This window comes from Microcebus murinus, chromosome 8 (genome assembly GCF_040939455.1).
Source record: "Microcebus murinus isolate Inina chromosome 8, M.murinus_Inina_mat1.0, whole genome shotgun sequence".
Lineage (NCBI taxonomy): Eukaryota > Metazoa > Chordata > Mammalia > Primates > Cheirogaleidae > Microcebus > Microcebus murinus.
The window spans coordinates 80,730,262-80,736,496 of record NC_134111.1 but is presented as its reverse complement, the minus strand read 5'-3'; the positions used below and the strand labels follow the sequence as shown (position 1 = coordinate 80,736,496).

The following is a 6,235-nucleotide window of genomic DNA, read 5'->3' as shown; positions in this document are numbered from 1 at the left end:
TGTTATTGTCTGTTCTGATTTGTTGCAGAAAACAAGAGAAAAAACTCATTTTTAAAATAGTCGTGAATAAAGAAATATTAATGCCTTTTTTTTCAACAGAGAAAACATTACATCAAATAGTTGATACAATTTTTAAACACAATCTTTATAAAATTTCATCTGATATGGGTTTCAACTTCTGGCCAGGGACCAGATTTACCCTCCTTCCTAAAACAACTAAGAAAACCAGGCAAAGTATATAAAACTACAGTTTTTAAGACAGTGGATATCATCCAGTAAAGGACAATAATCCTTGGGAAATGGAAAACAAACAAGGTAAGTCCTATCTATCCCAAATTATACCTGGAAAGTTTCTAGGCTGAGGTACAGAGAGGAATAACTGAGGAGGACCCTGTTCTACTCTCTGGGTTAAGGACATGGAGTTAACAGTCCAGGGAGAACAAGGCAGCTCGAGTTCATAGGAGAGAATAGCCGAGGGGTGAGAGCTGCACAGAGAGAAACCCCCAGAGAGCTGTTGAAGATCCCACTCAGGTACCCCGCAGAGAAGTGATCATATCCATGAGAAAACTACCTGAGGCCAGGGAAGGAGCCATCAGAAACGGCAGTACATTCTCTTTTCGCCTTTTTCTAAACTTAGAACAGTTGGTTCTTTGAATTGGGAAAGAGGGAAATATTTTGACAGTAAATGTAAAGAGCAAAAAGGATCCTCTCACTTAATTTCATTAAAATCAAAGTCTTGCCTTTCCACACTACCCAGAGAGGGGCCCATACAGTGCTGTTCTGGATTCACGCCATAACTTAAAAGGAAACTTTCACAATGTCCGGAGCCCCTGACGCCCTGCAAATGAAGGAGGAGGATGTCCTTAAATTCCTTACAGCAGGAACCCACTTAGGTGGCACCAACCTTGACTTCCAAATGGAACGGTACATTCACAAAAGGAAAAGTGACAGCATCTACATCATAAATCTGAAGAGGACCTGGGAGAATCTTCTGTTGGCAGCTCATGCCATTGTTGCCACTGAAAACCCTGCTGATGCTAGTGTCATATCCTCCAGGAACACTGGCCAGCGAGCTGTGCTGAAGTTTGCTGCTGCCACTGGAGCCACTCCTACTGCTGGCCGCTTCACTCCCAGAACCTTCACTAACCAGATCCAGGCAGCATTCGGGAGTCACATCTTCTGGGGGTGACTTATCCCAGGGCTGACCACCAGCCTCTCACAGAGGCATCTTATGTTGACCTGTCCACCATTGCTCTGTGTGACACAGATTCTCCTCTGTGTTACGTGGACATCCCATGTAATAACAAGGGAGCTCACTCAGCGGGTCTCATGTGGTGGATGCTTGCCCAGAAGTTCTCCGCATGCGTGGCACCATCTCCCGTGAACACCCGTGGGAGGTCACGCCTGACCTCTGCTTCTACAGCGATCCTGAAGAGATTGAAAAGGAAGAGCAGGCTGCTGCTGAGAAAGCTGTGACCAAAGAGGAATTGCAGGGCGAATGGACTGCTGCAGCGCCTGAGTGCACTGCTACCCAGCTGAGGCTGCAGACTGGTCTGAAGGCCTGCAGGTGCCTCTGTACCTATTCAGCACGTCCCCACTGGTCTGCAATTCCTACTGCTCAGGCCACTGAATAGGCAGGAACAACCACTGAGTGGTCTTAAGTTCTTCCACAAATTCTTAAATAAAATGGAAGTAACATTGACGGAAAATAAAAATGAGTTGTTTTGTTTTTTCCAAAAAAAAAAAAAAAAAAACCAAAGTCTTTAAGGTGGGGCTATTCCTATATACATATATATATACATATATATATATATAATTTTTACAAACAGCCTTGAATCTATCATTTCAATGGTGGATATATGAAGCAAATTTGTAAATGTATATAGATATATAAGGCAAATATATAAAGCATTTAAAGTTTATTTGCTTTCAAAGAAACTTTCAGTCCTACTTTCTTTTTTCTTTATTTAGACAGAGTCTCACTCTGTTGCCCGGGCTAGAGTGCTGTGGCATCAGCCTAGCTCACAGCAACCTCAAACTCCTGGGCTCAAGCTATTCTCTTGCCTCAGCCTCCTGAGTAGCTGGGACTATAGGCACACACCACCATGCCCTGCTAATTTTTTATATTTTTAGTAGAAACAGGGTCTCACTTTTGCTCAGGCTGGTCTTGAACTCCTGAGCTCAGGCGATCCTCATGCCTTGGCCTCCCGGAGTGCTAGGATTACTGGCATGAGCCACCACACCCCACCTTTACTGCTACTTGCATTTGGAAAAAAAAAAAGAATTACATTTCTGAATAGAATATATTAAACTATTTCTAACATAAACCTCCACCTGAAAACTACAAATTCCTAGATGTAAAAAGTTGTTGTGAAGGAATAACTTAGAAGACATTTAAGGCTCAGATAAAGATGTTTGGGATTGGGCTCCCCTAGGCCCAGTTGTCACTGTAGGGCTTCTTCCGCTCTGAAGAGCAAATACAGAAATTTTAGGATCAAGTACTTTAGGGCCCTCTAGTGGCCACTGCTCACCACTGCAATCTCGTTTTGGTCCATCTTGACCCTAGCAATCTTGGAAATACCTTCTTCCTCCAACCATATGAGCAGGAACAACTTTTACAGCATCTTGCTAAATGCCATTAGCAATTTTTACAGCATCTTGCTAAATGCCAATGTCCTAAAGGTTAGAGTTTATCAAGTTACACATTTCTTCCACTCTTACACAAATATTCTAGAAAATGTGAAATTTTTCAATGCAACAAGCAGCAAATGACAGCAGGGCCAAATTCAAGACAGCTAACTCAAAGGATGAAATAAGGGACATTACTACAATAAAATTATCTCTTCATAGCTTTTGAGTTTAACAAATCAAAAATATAGATTTACGGCCGGGCGCTGTGGCTCACGCCTGTAATCCTAGCTCTTGGGAGGCCGAGGCGGGCGGATTGCTCAAGGTCAGGAGTTCAAAACCAGCCTGAGCAAGAGCGAGACCCCGTCTCTACTATAAATAGAAAGAAATTAATTGGCCAACTGATATATATATAAAAAATTAGCCGGGCATGGTGGCGCATGCCTGTAGTCCCAGCTACTCGGGAGGCTGAGGCAGAAGGATCACTCAAGCCCAGGAGTTTGAGGTTGCTATGAGCTAGGCTGACGCCACGGCACTCACTCTAGCCTGGACAACAAAGTGAGACTCTGTCTCAAAAAAAAAAAAAAATATATAGATTTACAAAAAAATTTTAAAAATTCTTTCAATAGTGAGGACATTGAAAACAATTCCTAGGGCAGCAACCACTGATTCACAAATACATTGTTATTCTGTGGCTTATCAGTTTCAAAACACTTCACTTGGATCTCTACCTCATCTTTCTTCTCTTTTATTTTAGCCTAAGACATCAGAATGTATGTTATAGAGCATAAGTTTTCTTTTGGGTATACATTGCGGATGGAAATATTGTTCCTAATTTCATCATTTTTTTTGTGTACTCTTTTCCTTTATTTGCCTGCAATGAACACATTTCCCAAAACTTATAACTATTGCCTAGAGTATCAGTTCTCCTTGAGTTTCATTAAATCTTTTGTAGTTGATATGCCCTAGTTTATATAACCATACCTTCCTAGTATATTAGGTATTTGTTTCTAGTGTTTTACTATTACAAACAGCACATTACTTAGCATTTCTAAAAGTTTGCCTACTTCTGAACACTTCATTAAAAGACTGTTAATCCAAAAATCTGATCAAATTTCAAGTATGTTATTATTACAAAGTATTCTAGACAAGAAAACTACTTACATGCCATGATATGCACTTACATGGCCTAGAATGGATTTAAACTGTAATAAACTTGCCCTAAACAGAGGTACTCACCCAGCCCTGGTTGATCAGACTTGGCCAAGCATCCTTTCTAAAAAATAATCCCTAATCTTTTAAATGACAATCTCTTAAATCAACCAAATAACTTAATAAACAGGAAAATCTAACAGTATCTATCACATATAAACATATCAAATGTCAACTACTGAAAATTTCTACCTTGCACTTCTGCAACATTAGTGGTGAACCAAAAAGGAAACAAGCAGGGAAAGTGTGGAAGCAAAAGTGACATTTTGTTCTGTCCTTACTATAAGTCTGTCAAATGACAACACCCAGTGAAAGGGGGAAATTTATACTTTGCAACCTACGATAACCTAAAAAGTCACCTCATTCAGTTCAAGTTCCCCAAATCAATGAAACTTTGGGCATTTCCTGAAAGTTACTGCAACTCTAACAAATACATATTATACCTGATTATGTAATCTCTGCAGACATAATACTTTAAAAACACGTTTTCTACCCTAAATAGACTAACTGTAAGCTTGGTCATGTTGGGAGGAAACCTTTCCCTCTGCCAATTTAGGTTTAAGTGGTTTTGGGCTTGTGAATTAATTGACAACAGATTAATAGGAGAAAAGCTTATTCTCCGTGCATGAGGGAACACTCTATAAGGAGTCAACTCCCAAACAGCTAGGGCTTCAGTGGGGAAGTATGAAAGGTTCTGATAAGGTTCATTTACACAATTTTTTTTTTCAGAATGTCACAGTTTTAAATATTAGTCACCACCCTGTCTGGAAACTCTCTCAGAGAGAATTAATGATAGCAGAAATCTTGGACGGCTTTGCTTTTTGTCAGAAAAAAGGCTTCTTTCTATAGCTATTGTTTATTCAAGTGTTTTCAGTTTAAAGCAATCTTTATGCCTTTCTGGTGGTTGTTGCTTCCTTCATTTCTACCATTTGAAACCACGCATGAAGTTTCACAAAGAGCTGGATGACTTGCAATGGAGAAAAGACTTGGATTAGAAATTGACAGGTAAGAGAGCTGCAAAATGAAAGAAAATAGATTAAAACAGAGAGAAAAATCTAAACACACTGCCCCATGAAGTCACTGAACCAAGCCTCCCAATCCTGGGAATAGGTCAGTCCAATTAAATGGTTGTGCCTCATTTATCTGACATAGAATGTTGACCTTTCCTTTCAAATGATGTAGATTAGACACTATTTGTCTTGTCTGATTTACACAGAAACAGCATAGTCGCCAATGAATGCACAAATTCCTCTTTGTTGGGCAGTCAGCATATCTAGGACACAAATTTGAAGTACAACAAAGGCTAAACAGCTAACCTCTTTTTCTTTTCTTTTATGGTTTTATTTTTATTTTGTTTTATTTTGTTTTAGAGACAGGGGTCTCACTATGTTGCTCTCGAATTGAACTCTTGGACTCAAGCAATCCTCCTACCTTAGCTCCAAAGTTGCTGGAACTACAGGTATGAGCCACCACATTTGGCTAACCTGCTAACTTCTAATTGGCATGCTTCCAAGGTCTGTATAGTGGCACTAAATCCTTGTTCCATTACTTTGGAAACGCTTAAGATTGTTCTTTCTAGATCACAAGTTTCCAGACTTGGAAAAAGCATCCTCATTACTGAATGGAACTTGGTGTTGCAATACATGAGTGGATTTGTCTCATCCGGTACATCTACGTGGTATCACTGTATGTATGATGGAGGCCAGGTTTGTAATTTGGCTAGCATTCAAAGTGGGATACCTGGTGAGGAAAGGCACTGGACATCCGAGTCCGCATGGCCCTGACCACTTAGGTAAAAACCCTTTACCTCATTTCCATATAAAAATGAGACCAGTGTTGTTTACAGGCAAGGTCAAGGTGGAACCTGTGACCCACCAGGTTGTAGTCCAGTCTTTCACGATCCTTGGCATCAGTCATATTGGGATCTGCACATCTTCACTTTCAATGTGCCTCTGTCAGGCTATAAGAGCAAAACAAGTTGTAAACACCTGGTGGAGAAACCCTTCAGTTTGGCCTTTGTAACTATACAGATGTATTTTATTTCCTCACAAGGTCAGGCCAGAATTTTGGTCCATCCCTCTGTAGTCATGAATGTTGGGCAAGCCAAGTAGGGAAACAGTTAAGCCATTCCATATCCCACTAGTTTTTCCTACAAACCAGGAGTACTGTCCTATAATTTGACATTCATTCACACTGAAATAATTAGTTGCAGTTTAAGCAACAATGTCAATGGGTCCTGAAGTGCTATCTGTGAAGTACAACCATAGAGTTGGATTGCAATAGATTTCTGAAATGTTGCCCAGAAAAGGTCCAGTGCTGTATTTATTTTATTTCAGCATATATGGGGGTACAAATGTTAAGGTTACATATACTGCCCCCTAACCCCTCGAGTCAG

General features: G+C 40.3%; 1 pseudogene; it reads left to right on the top strand.

The window, feature by feature from the left end:
- Positions 1–817: 817 nt before the first annotated feature.
- LOC105864313 (small ribosomal subunit protein uS2-like) lies at positions 818–1,661 on the top strand (annotated as a pseudogene).
- Positions 1,662–6,235: the final 4,574 nt, after the last annotated feature.